The sequence below is a fragment of the Equus caballus genome, unplaced genomic scaffold (assembly GCF_041296265.1).
Source record: "Equus caballus isolate H_3958 breed thoroughbred unplaced genomic scaffold, TB-T2T haplotype2-0000440, whole genome shotgun sequence".
Lineage (NCBI taxonomy): Eukaryota > Metazoa > Chordata > Mammalia > Perissodactyla > Equidae > Equus > Equus caballus.
In genome coordinates this window covers 7,045,093-7,062,669 of record NW_027222395.1, presented here as the reverse complement: position 1 = coordinate 7,062,669, position 17,577 = coordinate 7,045,093, and positions in this window count along the sequence as shown.

The following is a 17,577-nucleotide window of genomic DNA, read 5'->3' as shown; positions in this document are numbered from 1 at the left end:
TCGCCGGAACCACCTGCTGGACACACCAAAATCACCTGCCGGCTACGCCAGAACCACACGGCAGAAACTCCGGAATCACCTGCCGGGCTGGGTGGAACCACCTGCTGGTCACGCCAACATCACCTTTCAGCTACGCCAGAACCACTTGGCGGAAACTCCGGAAACACCTCTCCGGCCGGCCGGAACCAACTCTCAGACGTGCCAGAACCATGTGCCTGAGATGCCGGAACCACTCCCCGAACAGACCGACACCACCTGCCAGACCCGCCGGAACCCCCTGGCGAGAACGCCTGATCCACCTGCTCAACTAGCCGGAACCAACTTCCTGACACGCCAAAATCACCTGCCAGCTACGCCAAAACCATTTGGTGAACTCTTCGGAATCACCTGCCGGGCTGGCTCCAGAACCACTCGGCAGACACTCCGGAACCACCTGCCGGGCATGCCGGAACCACCTCTCAGACATGCCGGAACCACATGCCAATGACACCGGAAGCACCTGCCGAGCACGCCAGAACCACCTGCTCGACTCGCCAAAACCACCTGCTGGACACGCCAAAATCACATGCCGGCTACGCCACAACCATTTGGTGAACACTTCGGAATCACCTGCCGGGCTTGCTGGAACCAACAGCCTGTCACGCCAACATCACCTGCCAGCTGTGCCAGAACCACTTGGCGGAAACCATGGAAAGACCTGTCGGGCCGGGCGGAACCACCTATCAGACGTGCCAGAACAATGTGCCTGAGATGCCGGAACCACACCCCGAACAGACCGAAACCACCTGCCAGACCCGCCTGAACCAGCTGCCGAGCACGCCGGAACCACCTACTCGACTCGCTGGAACCACCTACCTGACACGCTAAAATCACCTGCCGGGTATGCCACAACCACTTGGTGGACACTCCGGAATCATCTGCCGGACATGCCAGAACCAGCTCTCAGACACACCAGAACCACGTGCCAGACACGCCGGAATCACCTGCTGAGCATGCCTGAGCCAAATGCTCGACTTGCAAGAAACACCTGCCAGACACGCCAAAATCACCTGCCGGGTACGCCAGAACCACGTGGCGGACACTCCGGAATCACCTGTCGGGCATGCCGGAACCAACTCTCAGACGTGCCAGAACCTCGTGCCGGTCACGCCAGAACCACCTGCCGGACACGCCGGAACCACCGGCTCGACTTGCCGGAACCACCGCCGGACATGCAAAATGACCTGCCGGCTACGCCAGAACCACTTGGCGAACACTCCAGAATCACCTGTCGGGCATGCCGGAACCGCCTCTCAGACTTGCCAGAACCATGTTCCGGACACGCCGGTACCACCTGCCGAGTATGCTGGAACCACCTGATCCACTCCCAGAACCACCTACTGGACACGCCAGAATCACCTGCCGACTACGCCAGAACCACTCGGCAGACACTCCGGAACCACATGCCGGGCATGCCGGAACCACCTCTCAGAGGTGCCAAAACCACATGCCGGACACTCCGGAATCACCTACCGGGCATGCCGGAACCATCTCTCAGACGTGCCAGAACCATGTTCTGGACATGCTGGTACCACCTGCCGAGCTGGCCAGAACCACCTGCTGGACACGCCAAAATCACCAGCCAGCTACGCCAGAACCACACGGCAGACATTCCAGAATCACCTGCCGGGCTGGCTGGAACCACCTGCCGGTCACGCCAACATCACCTTTCAGCTAAGCCAGAACCATTTGGCGGCCTGATCCACCTGCTCAACTAGCCGGATCCACTTTCCAGACACGCCAAAATCACCTGCCAGGTATACCAGAACCACTTGGTGGACACTCCGGAATCATCTGCCGGACATGCCAGAACCAGCTCTCAGACACACCAGAACCACGTGCCAGAGACGCCGGAAGCACCAGCTGAGCATGCCTGAGCCAAATGCTCGACTTGCAAGAAACACCTGCCAGACACGCCAAAATCACCTGCCGGGTACGCCAGAACCACGTGGCGGACACTAAAGAATCTCCTGTCGGGCGTGCCGGAAGCAACTCTCAGACGTGCCAGAACCTCGTTCCGGTCACGCCAAAACCACCTGCCGGACACGCCGGAACGTCCGGCTCGACTCGCCGGAACCACCGCCGGACATGCAAAATGACCTGCCGGCTCCACCAGGACCACTTGGCGAACACTCCGGAATCACCTGTCGGGCATGCCCGAACCGCCTCTCAGACTTGCCAGAACCATGTTCTGGACACGCCGGTACGACCTGCCGAGTATGCCGGAACCACATGATCCACTCCCCAGAACCACCTCCTGGACACCCCAGAATCACCTGCCGACTACGCCAGAACCACTCGGCAGACACTCCGGAACCACCTGCCGGGCATGTCGGAACCACCTCTCAGAGGTGCCAGAACCACATGCCGGACACTCCGGAATCACCTGCCGGGCACCCCCGAACCGTCTTTCAGACGTGCCAGAACCATGTTCTGGACACGCCGGTACCACCTGCCGAGCTCGCCGGAACCACCTGCTGGACACACCAAAATCATCTACCGGCTACACCAGAACCACTCTGCAGACACTCCAGAATCACCTGCCGGGCTGGCTGGAACCACATGCCGGTCATGCCAAAATCACCTTTCAGCTACGCCAGAACCACTTGGCGGACACTCCGGAAACATCTGTCGGGCCGGCCGCAACCACCTCTCAGAGGTGCCAGAACAAAATGCCTGACACTCCGGAATCACCTGCCGGGCATGCCAGAACCACCTGCTGGACATGCCGGAACCACCGGCTCGACTCGCCGGAACCATTGCCGGACATGCAAAATCGCCTGCCGGCTGCGCCAGAACCACTTGGCGAACACTCCGGAATCACCTGCCGGGCATGGCGGAACCACCTCTCAGACATGCCAGAACCACATGCCAAAGACACGGGAAGCACCTGCCGAGCACGCCAGAACCACCTGCTCTACTCGCCAAAACCACCCTATGGACACGCCAAAATCACCTGCCGGCTACGCCAGAACCACACGGCAGACACTCCGGAATCACCTCCCTGGCTGGCTGGAACCACCTGCCGGTCACGCCAACATCACCTTTCAGCTACGCCAGAACCACTTGGCGGACACTCCGGAAACACCTCTCCTGCCGGCCGGAACCACCTCTCAGAATTGCCAGAACCATGTTCTGGACACGCCGGTACCACCTGCCGAGTATGCCGGAACCAGCTGATCCACTCCCCAAAACCACCTAGTGGACACGCCAAAATCAACTGCCGGCTACGCCAGAACGACTCGGCAGACACTCCGGAATCACATGCCAGGCATTCCGGAACCACCTCTCAGAGGTGCCAGAACCAAATGCCGGACACTCCGGTATCACCTGCCGGGCATGCCGGAACCACCTCTCAGAGATGCCAGAACCACATGTCGGACACTCCGGAATCACCTGCCGGGCATGACGGAACCACCTGCCGGTCATGCCGGAACCACCGGCTCGACTCGCCGGAAACATGGCCGGACATGCAAAATCACCTGCCGGCTATGCCAGAACCACCAGGGGAACACTCCGGAATCACCTGCCGGGCATGGCGGAACCACCTCTCAGACATGCCGGAACCACATGCCAATGACACCAGAAGCACCTGCCGAGCACGCCAGAACCACCTGCTCGACTCGCCAAAACCACCTGCTGGACACGCCAAAATCACCTTCCAGCTACGCCACAACCATTTGGTGAACACTTCGGAATCACCTGCCGGGCTGGCTGGAACCACTTGCCGGTCACGCCAACATCACCTGCCAGCTATGCCAGAACCACTTGGCGGACACCATGGAAACACCTGTCGGGCCGGCCGGAACCACCTATCAGACGTGCCAGAACCATGTTCCTGAGATGCCGGAACCACACCCCGAACAGACCGAAACCACCTGCCAGACCTGCCTGAACCCCCTGCCGAGCACGCCGGAACCACCTACACGACTCGCTGGAACCACCTACCTGACACGCTAAAATCACCTGCCGGGTATGCCACAACCACGTGGCGGACACTCCGGAATAACCTGTCGGGCATGCCGGAACCAACTCTGAGACGTGCCAGAACCTCGTGCCGGTCACGCCAGAACCACCTGCCGGACAGACCGGAAACACCTGCTGGACACGCCGGAACCACCGGCTCGAGTCGCCAGAACCACAGCCGCACATGCAAAATGACATGCCGGCTACGCCAGAACCACTTGGCGAACACTCCGGAATCACCTGTCGGGCATTCCAGAACCACCTCTCAGACTTGCCAGAACCATGTTCCGGACACGCCGGTACCACCTGCCGAGTATGCCGGAACCACATGATCCACACCCCAGAACCACCTGCTGTAGACGCCAGAATCACCTGCCGGCTACGCCAGAAGCACTCGGCAGACACTCCCGAACAACCTGCCGGGCATGCCGGAACCACCTCTCAGAGGTGCCAGAACCACATGCCGGACACTCCGGAATCACCTGCCGGGCATGCCGGAACCATCTCTCAGATGTGCCAGAACCATGTTCCGGACCCGCAGCTACCACCTGCCGAGCTCGCCGGAACCACCTGCTGGACACACCAAAATCACCTGCCGGCTACGCCAGAACCACACGGCAGAAACTGCGGAATCACCTGCCGGGCTGGGTGGAACCACCTGCTGGTCACGCCAACATCACCTTTCAGCTACGCCAGAACCACTTGGCGGACACTCCGGAAACACCTCTCCGGCCGGCCGGAACCAACTCTCAGACGTGCCAGAACCATGTGCCTGAGATGCCGGAACCACTCCCCGAACAGACCGACACCACCTGCCAGACCCGCCGGAACCCCCTGGCGAGAACGCCTGATCCACCTGCTCAACTAGCCGGAACCAACTTCCTGACACGCCAAAATCACCTGCCAGCTACGCCAAAACCATTTGGTGAACTCTTCGGAATCACCTGCCGGGCTGGCTCCAGAACCACTCGGCAGACACTCCGGAACCACCTGCCGGGCATGCCGGAACCACCTCTCAGACATGCCGGAACCACATGCCAATGACACCGGAAGCACCTGCCGAGCACGCCAGAACCACCTGCTCGACTCGCCAAAACCACCTGCTGGACACGCCAAAATCACATGCCGGCTACGCCACAACCATTTGGTGAACACTTCGGAATCACCTGCCGGGCTTGCTGGAACCAACAGCCTGTCACGCCAACATCACCTGCCAGCTGTGCCAGAACCACTTGGCGGAAACCATGGAAAGACCTGTCGGGCCGGGCGGAACCACCTATCAGACGTGCCAGAACAATGTGCCTGAGATGCCGGAACCACACCCCGAACAGACCGAAACCACCTGCCAGACCCGCCTGAACCAGCTGCCGAGCACGCCGGAACCACCTACTCGACTCGCTGGAACCACCTACCTGACACGCTAAAATCACCTGCCGGGTATGCCACAACCACTTGGTGGACACTCCGGAATCATCTGCCGGACATGCCAGAACCAGCTCTCAGACACACCAGAACCACGTGCCAGACACGCCGGAATCACCTGCTGAGCATGCCTGAGCCAAATGCTCGACTTGCCAGAAACACCTGCCAGACACGCCAAAATCACCTGCCGGGTACGCCAGAACCACGTGGCGGACACTCCGGAATCACCTGTCGGGCATGCCGGAACCAACTCTCAGACGTGCCAGAACCTCGTGCCGGTCACGCCAGAACCACCTGCCGGACACGCCGGAACCACCGGCTCGACTCGCCGGAACCACCGCCGGACATGCAAAATGACCTGCCGGCTACGCCAGAACCACTTGGCGAACACTCCAGAATCACCTGTCGGGCATGCCGGAACCGCCTCTCAGACTTGCCAGAACCATGTTCCGGACACGCCGGTACCACCTGCCGAGTATGCTGGAACCACCTGATCCACTCCCAGAACCACCTACTGGACACGCCAGAATCACCTGCCGACTACGCCAGAACCACTCGGCAGACACTCCGGAACCACATGCCGGGCATGCCGGAACCACCTCTCAGAGGTGCCAAAACCACATGCCGGACACTCCGGAATCACCTGCCGGGCATGCCGGAACCATCTCTCAGACGTGCCAGAACCATGTTCCGGACATGCTGGTACCACCTGCCGAGCTGGCCAGAACCACCTGCTGGACACGCCAAAATCACCAGCCAGCTACGCCAGAACCACACGGCAGACACTCCAGAATCACCTGCCGGGCTGGCTGGAACCACCTGCCGGTCACGCCAACATCACCTTTCAGCTAAGCCAGAACCATTTGGCGGCCTGATCCACCTGCTCAACTAGCCGGATCCACTTTCCAGACACGCCAAAATCACCTGCCAGGTATACCAGAACCACTTGGTGGACACTCCGGAATCATCTGCCGGACATGCCAGAACCAGCTCTCAGACACACCAGAACCACGTGCCAGAGACGCCGGAAGCACCAGCTGAGCATGCCTGAGCCAAATGCTCGACTTGCAAGAAACACCTGCCAGACACGCCAAAATCACCTGCCGGGTACGCCAGAACCACGTGGCGGACACTAAAGAATCTCCTGTCGGGCGTGCCGGAAGCAACTCTCAGACGTGCCAGAACCTCGTTCCGGTCACGCCAAAACCACCTGCCGGACACGCCGGAACGTCCGGCTCGACTCGCCGGAACCACCGCCGGACATGCAAAATGACCTGCCGGCTCCACCAGGACCACTTGGCGAACACTCCGGAATCACCTGTCGGGCATGCCCGAACCGCCTCTCAGACTTGCCAGAACCATGTTCTGGACACGCCGGTACGACGTGCCGAGTATGCCGGAACCACATGATCCACTCCCCAGAACCACCTGCTGGACATGCCAGAATCACCTGCCGACTATGCCAGAACCACTCGGCAGACACTCCGGAACCACATGCCGGGCATGCCTTAACCACCTCTCAGAGGTGCGAGTACCACATGCCAGACACTCCGGAATCACTTGCCGGGCATGCTGGAACCACCTCTCAGAGGTGCCAGAACGACATGCCGGACACTCCGGAATCACCTGCCGGGCTTGCTGGAACCATCTCTCAGACGTGCCAGAACCATGTTCCGGACAGGCCGGTACCACCTGCCGAGCTCGCGGGAACCACCTGCTGGACACGCCAAAATCACCTGTCGGCTACGCCAGAACCACGCGGCAGACACTCCGCAATCACTTGCCGGGCTGGCTGGAACCACCTGCCCGTCACGCTAACATCACCTTTCAGCTACGCCGGAAGCACTTGGCGGACACTCCGGAAACACCTGTCGGGCCGGCCGGAACCACCTCTCAGACGTGCCAGAACCATGTGCCTGAGATGCCGGAACCACACCCCGAACAGACCGAAACCACCTGCCTGGCCCGCCTGAACCACCTGCCGGGCACGCCGGCACCACCTACTCGACTCGCTGGAACCACCTACCTGACACGCTAAAATCACCTGCCGGGTATGCCGGAACCACGTCTCAGAGGTGCCAGAACCACCTGCCGGACACTCCGGAATCACCTGCCGGGCATGCCGGAATCACCTACCGGACATGCCGGAACCACCGGCTCGACTCGCCGGAATCATTGCCGGACATGCAAAATCACCTGCCGGCTATGCCAGAACCACTTGGGGAACACTCCGGAATCACCTGCCGGGCATGGCGGAACCACCTCTCAGACATGCCGGAACCACATGCCAATGACACCGGAAGCACCTGCCGAGCACGCCAGAACCACCTGCTCGACTTGCCAAAACCACCTCCTGGACACGCCAAAATCAACTTCCCGCTACGCCACAACCATTTGGTAAACACTTCGGAATCACCTGCCGGGCTGGCTGGAACCACCTGCCGGTCACGCCAACATCACCTGCCAGCTATGCCAGAACCACTTGGTGGACACCATGGAAACACCTGTCGGGCCGGGCGGAACCACCTATCAGACGTGCCAGAACCATGTGCCTGAGATGCCAGAACCACACCCCGAACACACCGAAACCACCTGCCAGACCCGCCTGAACCACCTGCCGAGCACGCCGGAACCACCTACTCGACTCTCTGGAACCACCTACCTGACACGCTAAAATCACCTGCCGGGTATGCCACAAACACTTGGTGGACACTCCGGAATCATCTGCCGGACATGCCAGAACCAGCCCTCAGACACACCAGAACCACGTGCCGGACACGCCGGAATCGCCTGCTGAGCATGCCTGAGCCAAATGCTCGACTTGCAAGAAACACCTGCCAGACACGCCAAAATCACCTGCCGGGTATGCCAGAACCACGTGGCGGACACTCCGGAATCACCTGTCGGGCATGCCGGAACCAAATCTCAGACGTGCCAGAACCTCATGCCGGTCACGCCAGAACCACCTGCCGGACACGCCGGAACCACCGGCTCGACTCGCCGGAACCACCGCCGGACATGCAAAATGACCTGCCGGCTACGCCTGAACCACTTGGCGAACACTCCAGAATCACCTGTCGGGCATGCCGGACCCACCTCTCAGAGGTGCCAGAACCACATGCCGGACACTCCGGAATCACCTGCCGGGCATGCCGGAACCACCTCTCAGAGGTTCCAGAACCACATGCCGGACACTCCGGAATCACCTGCCTGGCATTCTGGAAACACCTCTCAGACGTGCCAGAACCATGTGCCTGAGATGCCGGAACCACTCCCCGAACAGACCGAAACCACCTGCCAGACCCGCCTGAACCCCCTGGCGAGCACGCCTGATCCACCTGCTCAACTAGCCGGAACCAACTTCCTGACACGCCAGAATCACCTGCCAGGTATACAAGAACCACTTGGTGGACACTCCGGAATCATCTGCCGGAGATGCCAGAACCAGCTCTCAGACACACCAGACCCACGTGCCAGAGACGCCGGAAGCACCAGCTGAGCATGCCTCAGCCACCTGCTCGACTCGAAAGATACACCTGTCGGACAGGCGAAAATCACCTGCCGGGTACGCCAGAAACACTTGGTGGACGCTCCGGAATCACCTGTCGGGCGTGCCGGAACCACCTCTCAGACTTGCCAGAACCATGTTCTGGAGACGCCGGTACCACCTGCCGAGTATGCCGGAACCAGCTGATCCACTCCCCAGAACCACCTGCTGGATACGCCAGAATCACCTGCCGGCTACTGCAGAACCACTCAGCAGACACTCCGTAACCAACTGCCGGGCATGCCGGAACCACCTCTCAGAGGTGCCAGAACCACATGCCGGACACTCCGGAATTACCTGCCGGGTATGCCGGAACCATCTCTCAGACTTGCCAGAACCATGTTCCGGACACGCCGGTACCACCTGCCGAGTATGCCGGAACCAGCTGATCCACTCCCCAGAACCACCTAGTGGACACGCCAAAATCAACTGCCGGCTACGCCAGAACCACTCAGCAGACACTATGGAATCACAGGCCAGGCATTCCGGAACCACCTCTCAGAGGTGCCAGAACCAAATGCCGGACACTCCGGTATCACCTGCAGGGCATGCCGGAACCACCTCTCAGAGGTGCCAGAACCACATGCCGGACACTCCGGAATCACCTGCCGGGCATGCTGGAACCACGTTCTGGACATGCCGGATCCACCTGCCGGACATGCCGGAACCACCTGCCGGACATTGCGGAACCACCGGCTCGACTCGCCGGAACCATTGCCGGAGATGCAAAATCACCTGCAGGCTACGCCAGAACAACTTGGCGAACACTCCGGTATCACCTGCCGGGCATGCCGGAACCACCTCTCAGAGGTGCCAGAACCACATACCGGACACTCCGGAATCACCTGCCGGACATGCCGGAACCACCGGCTCGACTCGCCGGAACCATTGCCGGACATGCAATATCACCTGCCGGCTACGCCAGAACCACTTGGCGATCACTCCGGAATCACCTGCCGGGCATGGCGGAACCACCTCTCAGACATGCCGGAACCACATGCCAATGACACCGGAAGCACCTGCCGAGCACGCCAGAACCACCTGCTCGACTCGCCAAAACCACCTTCTGGACATGCCAAAATCACCTGCCGGCTACGCCAGAACCACTCGGCAGACACTCCGGAATCGCATGCCAGGCATTCCGGAACCACCTCTCAGAGGTGCCAGAACCAAATGCCGGAGACTCCGGTATCACCTGCCGGGCATGCCGGAACCACCTCTCAGAGGTGCCAGAACCACATGCCGGACACTCTGGGATCACCTGCCGAGCATGCCGGAATCACCTGCCGGGCATGCCGGAACCACCTGCCGGACATGCCGGAACCACCGGCTCGACTCGCCGGAACCATTTCCGGACATGCAAAATCACCTGCCGGCTACGCCAGAACCACTTGTCGAACACTCCGGAATCACCTGCCGGGCATGGCGGAACCACCTCTCAGACATGCCGGAACCACATGCCAATGACACCGGAAGCACCTGCCGAGCACGCCAGAACCACCTGCTCGACTCGCCAAAACCACCTGCTGGACACGCCAAAATCACCTGCCGACTACACCGCAACCATTTGGTGAACTCTTCGGAATCACCTGCTGGGCTGGCTGGAAACACCTGCCGGTCATGCCAACATCACCTGCCAGCTATGCCAGAACCACTTGGCGGACACCATGGAAACACCTGTCGGGCCGGCCGGAACCACCTCTCAGACGTGCCAGAACCATGTGCCTGAGATTCCGGAACCACTCCCCGAACAGACCGAAACCACCTGCCAGACCCGCCTGAACCCCCTGGCGAGCACGCCTGAACCACCTGCTCAACTAGCCGGAGCCACCTTCCTGACACGCCAAAATCACCTGCCAGGTATACCAGAACCACTTGGTGGACACTCCGGAATCATCTGCCGGACATGCCAGAACCAGCTCTCAGACACACCTGAACCACGTGCCAGAGACGCCGGAAGCACCAGCTGAGCATGCCTGAGCCACCTGCTCGACTCGCCGGAACCACCGCCGGACATGCAAAATGACCTGCCGGCTACGCCAGAACCACTTGGCGAACACTCCGGAATCACCTGTCGGGCATGCCGGAACCACCTCTCAGAGGTGCCAGGACCAAATGCCGGAGACTGCTGAATCACCTCCCGGGCATGCCGGAACCACCTGCTGGACATGCCGGAACCACCGGCTCGACTCGCCGGAACCATTGCCGGCCATGCAAAATCACCTGCCGGCTACGCCAGAACCACTTGGCGAACAGTCCGGAATCACCTGCCGGGCATGGCGGAACCTCCTCTCAGACATGCCGGAACCACATGCCAATGACACCGCAAGCACCTGCCGAGCACGCCAGAACCATCTGCTCGACTCGCCAAAACCACCTTCTGGACATGCAAAAATCAGATTCCGGCTACGCCACAACCATTTGGTGAAAACTTCGGAATCACCTGCCGGGCTGGCTGGAACCACCTGCCGGTCACGCCAACGTCACCTGCCTGCTATGCCAGAACCACTTGGCGGACACCATGGAAACACCTGTCGGGCCGGCCGGAACCACCTATCAGACGTGCCAGAACCATGTGCCTGAGATGCCGGAACCACACACCGAACAGACCGAAACCACCTGCCAGACCCGCCTGAACCACCTGCCGAGCACGCCGGAACCACCTACACGACTCGCTGGAACCACCTACCTGACACGCTAAAATCACCTGCCGGGTATGCCACAACCACGTGGCGGACACTCCGGAATAACCTGTCGGGCATGCCGGAACCAACTCTGAGACGTGCCAGAACCTCGTGCCGGTCACGCCAGAACCACCTGCCGGACAGACCGGAAACACCTGCTGGACACGCCGGAACCACCGGCTCGAGTCGCCAGAACCACAGCCGCACATGCAAAATGACATGCCGGCTACGCCAGAACCACTTGGCGAACACTCCGGAATCACCTGTCGGGCATTCCAGAACCACCTCTCAGACTTGCCAGAACCATGTTCCGGACACGCCGGTACCACCTGCCGAGTATGCCGGAACCACATGATCCACACCCCAGAACCACCTGCTGTAGACGCCAGAATCACCTGCCGGCTACGCCAGAAGCACTCGGCAGACACTCCCGAACAACCTGCCGGGCATGCCGGAACCACCTCTCAGAGGTGCCAGAACCACATGCCGGACACTCCGGAATCACCTGCCGGGCATGCCGGAACCATCTCTCAGATGTGCCAGAACCATGTTCCGGACCCGCAGCTACCACCTGCCGAGCTCGCCGGAACCACCTGCTGGACACACCAAAATCACCTGCCGGCTACGCCAGAACCACACGGCAGAAACTGCGGAATCACCTGCCGGGCTGGGTGGAACCACCTGCTGGTCACGCCAACATCACCTTTCAGCTACGCCAGAACCACTTGGCGGACACTCCGGAAACACCTCTCCGGCCGGCCGGAACCAACTCTCAGACGTGCCAGAACCATGTGCCTGAGATGCCGGAACCACTCCCCGAACAGACCGACACCACCTGCCAGACCCGCCGGAACCCCCTGGCGAGAACGCCTGATCCACCTGCTCAACTAGCCGGAACCAACTTCCTGACACGCCAAAATCACCTGCCAGCTACGCCAAAACCATTTGGTGAACTCTTCGGAATCACCTGCCGGGCTGGCTCCAGAACCACTCGGCAGACACTCCGGAACCACCTGCCGGGCATGCCGGAACCACCTCTCAGACATGCCGGAACCACATGCCAATGACACCGGAAGCACCTGCCGAGCACGCCAGAACCACCTGCTCGACTCGCCAAAACCACCTGCTGGACACGCCAAAATCACATGCCGGCTACGCCACAACCATTTGGTGAACACTTCGGAATCACCTGCCGGGCTTGCTGGAACCAACAGCCTGTCACGCCAACATCACCTGCCAGCTGTGCCAGAACCACTTGGCGGAAACCATGGAAAGACCTGTCGGGCCGGGCGGAACCACCTATCAGACGTGCCAGAACAATGTGCCTGAGATGCCGGAACCACACCCCGAACAGACCGAAACCACCTGCCAGACCCGCCTGAACCAGCTGCCGAGCACGCCGGAACCACCTACTCGACTCGCTGGAACCACCTACCTGACACGCTAAAATCACCTGCCGGGTATGCCACAACCACTTGGTGGACACTCCGGAATCATCTGCCGGACATGCCAGAACCAGCTCTCAGACACACCAGAACCACGTGCCAGACACGCCGGAATCACCTGCTGAGCATGCCTGAGCCAAATGCTCGACTTGCCAGAAACACCTGCCAGACACGCCAAAATCACCTGCCGGGTACGCCAGAACCACGTGGCGGACACTCCGGAATCACCTGTCGGGCATGCCGGAACCAACTCTCAGACGTGCCAGAACCTCGTGCCGGTCACGCCAGAACCACCTGCCGGACACGCCGGAACCACCGGCTCGACTCGCCGGAACCACCGCCGGACATGCAAAATGACCTGCCGGCTACGCCAGAACCACTTGGCGAACACTCCAGAATCACCTGTCGGGCATGCCGGAACCGCCTCTCAGACTTGCCAGAACCATGTTCCGGACACGCCGGTACCACCTGCCGAGTATGCTGGAACCACCTGATCCACTCCCAGAACCACCTACTGGACACGCCAGAATCACCTGCCGACTACGCCAGAACCACTCGGCAGACACTCCGGAACCACATGCCGGGCATGCCGGAACCACCTCTCAGAGGTGCCAAAACCACATGCCGGACACTCCGGAATCACCTGCCGGGCATGCCGGAACCATCTCTCAGACGTGCCAGAACCATGTTCCGGACATGCTGGTACCACCTGCCGAGCTGGCCAGAACCACCTGCTGGACACGCCAAAATCACCAGCCAGCTACGCCAGAACCACACGGCAGACACTCCAGAATCACCTGCCGGGCTGGCTGGAACCACCTGCCGGTCACGCCAACATCACCTTTCAGCTAAGCCAGAACCATTTGGCGGCCTGATCCACCTGCTCAACTAGCCGGATCCACTTTCCAGACACGCCAAAATCACCTGCCAGGTATACCAGAACCACTTGGTGGACACTCCGGAATCATCTGCCGGACATGCCAGAACCAGCTCTCAGACACACCAGAACCACGTGCCAGAGACGCCGGAAGCACCAGCTGAGCATGCCTGAGCCAAATGCTCGACTTGCAAGAAACACCTGCCAGACACGCCAAAATCACCTGCCGGGTACGCCAGAACCACGTGGCGGACACTAAAGAATCTCCTGTCGGGCGTGCCGGAAGCAACTCTCAGACGTGCCAGAACCTCGTTCCGGTCACGCCAAAACCACCTGCCGGACACGCCGGAACGTCCGGCTCGACTCGCCGGAACCACCGCCGGACATGCAAAATGACCTGCCGGCTCCACCAGGACCACTTGGCGAACACTCCGGAATCACCTGTCGGGCATGCCCGAACCGCCTCTCAGACTTGCCAGAACCATGTTCTGGACACGCCGGTACGACGTGCCGAGTATGCCGGAACCACATGATCCACTCCCCAGAACCACCTGCTGGACATGCCAGAATCACCTGCCGACTATGCCAGAACCACTCGGCAGACACTCCGGAACCACATGCCGGGCATGCCTTAACCACCTCTCAGAGGTGCGAGTACCACATGCCAGACACTCCGGAATCACCTGCCGGGCATGCTGGAACCACCTCTCAGAGGTGCCAGAACGACATGCCGGACACTCCGGAATCACCTGCCGGGCTTGCTGGAACCATCTCTCAGACGTGCCAGAACCATGTTCCGGACAGGCCGGTACCACCTGCCGAGCTCGCGGGAACCACCTGCTGGACACGCCAAAATCACCTGTCGGCTACGCCAGAACCACGCGGCAGACACTCCGCAATCACTTGCCGGGCTGGCTGGAACCACCTGCCCGTCACGCTAACATCACCTTTCAGCTACGCCGGAAGCACTTGGCGGACACTCCGGAAACACCTGTCGGGCCGGCCGGAACCACCTCTCAGACGTGCCAGAACCATGTGCCTGAGATGCCGGAACCACACCCCGAACAGACCGAAACCACCTGCCTGGCCCGCCTGAACCACCTGCCGGGCACGCCGGCACCACCTACTCGACTCGCTGGAACCACCTACCTGACACGCTAAAATCACCTGCCGGGTATGCCGGAACCACGTCTCAGAGGTGCCAGAACCACCTGCCGGACACTCCGGAATCACCTGCCGGGCATGCCGGAATCACCTACCGGACATGCCGGAACCACCGGCTCGACTCGCCGGAATCATTGCCGGACATGCAAAATCACCTGCCGGCTATGCCAGAACCACTTGGGGAACACTCCGGAATCACCTGCCGGGCATGGCGGAACCACCTCTCAGACATGCCGGAACCACATGCCAATGACACCGGAAGCACCTGCCGAGCACGCCAGAACCACCTGCTCGACTTGCCAAAACCACCTCCTGGACACGCCAAAATCAACTTCCCGCTACGCCACAACCATTTGGTAAACACTTCGGAATCACCTGCCGGGCTGGCTGGAACCACCTGCCGGTCACGCCAACATCACCTGCCAGCTATGCCAGAACCACTTGGTGGACACCATGGAAACACCTGTCGGGCCGGGCGGAACCACCTATCAGACGTGCCAGAACCATGTGCCTGAGATGCCAGAACCACACCCCGAACACACCGAAACCACCTGCCAGACCCGCCTGAACCACCTGCCGAGCACGCCGGAACCACCTACTCGACTCTCTGGAACCACCTACCTGACACGCTAAAATCACCTGCCGGGTATGCCACAAACACTTGGTGGACACTCCGGAATCATCTGCCGGACATGCCAGAACCAGCCCTCAGACACACCAGAACCACGTGCCGGACACGCCGGAATCACCTGCTGAGCATGCCTGAGCCAAATGCTCGACTTGCAAGAAACACCTGCCAGACACGCCAAAATCACCTGCCGGGTATGCCAGAACCACGTGGCGGACACTCCGGAATCACCTGTCGGGCATGCCGGAACCAAATCTCAGACGTGCCAGAACCTCATGCCGGTCACGCCAGAACCACCTGCCGGACACGCCGGAACCACCGGCTCGACTCGCCGGAACCACCGCCGGACATGCAAAATGACCTGCCGGCTACGCCTGAACCACTTGGCGAACACTCCAGAATCACCTGTCGGGCATGCCGGACCCACCTCTCAGAGGTGCCAGAACCACATGCCGGACACTCCGGAATCACCTGCCGGGCATGCCGGAACCACCTCTCAGAGGTTCCAGAACCACATGCCGGAAACTCCGGAATCACCTGCCTGGCATTCTGGAAACACCTCTCAGACGTGCCAGAACCATGTGCCTGAGATGCCGGAACCACTCCCCGAACAGACCGAAACCACCTGCCAGACCCGCCTGAACCCCCTGGCGAGCACGCCTGATCCACCTGCTCAACTAGCCGGAACCAACTTCCTGACACGCCAGAATCACCTGCCAGGTATACAAGAACCACTTGGTGGACACTCCGGAATCATCTGCCGGAGATGCCAGAACCAGCTCTCAGACACACCAGACCCACGTGCCAGAGACGCCGGAAGCACCAGCTGAGCATGCCTCAGCCACCTGCTCGACTCGAAAGATACACCTGTCGGACAGGCGAAAATCACCTGCCGGGTACGCCAGAAACACTTGGTGGACGCTCCGGAATCACCTGTCGGGCGTGCCGGAACCACCTCTCAGACTTGCCAGAACCATGTTCTGGAGACGCCGGTACCACCTGCCGAGTATGCCGGAACCAGCTGATCCACTCCCCAGAACCACCTGCTGGATACGCCAGAATCACCTGCCGGCTACTGCAGAACCACTCAGCAGACACTCCGTAACCAACTGCCGGGCATGCCGGAACCACCTCTCAGAGGTGCCAGAACCACATGCCGGACACTCCGGAATTACCTGCCGGGTATGCCGGAACCATCTCTCAGACTTGCCAGAACCATGTTCCGGACACGCCGGTACCACCTGCCGAGTATGCCGGAACCAGCTGATCCACTCCCCAGAACCACCTAGTGGACACGCCAAAATCAACTGCCGGCTACGCCAGAACCACTCAGCAGACACTATGGAATCACAGGCCAGGCATTCCGGAACCACCTCTCAGAGGTGCCAGAACCAAATGCCGGACACTCCGGTATCACCTGCAGGGCATGCCGGAACCACCTCTCAGAGGTGCCAGAACCACATGCCGGACACTCCGGAATCACCTGCCGGGCATGCTGGAACCACGTTCTGGACATGCCGGATCCACCTGCCGGACATGCCGGAACCACCTGCCGGACATTGCGGAACCACCGGCTCGACTCGCCGGAACCATTGCCGGAGATGCAAAATCACCTGCCGGCTACGCCAGAACAACTTGGCGAACACTCCGGTATCACCTGCCGGGCATGCCGGAACCACCTCTCAGAGGTGCCAGAACCACATACCGGACACTCCGGAATCACCTGCCGGACATGCCGGAACCACCGGCTCGACTCGCCGGAACCATTGCCGGACATGCAATATCACCTGCCGGCTACGCCAGAA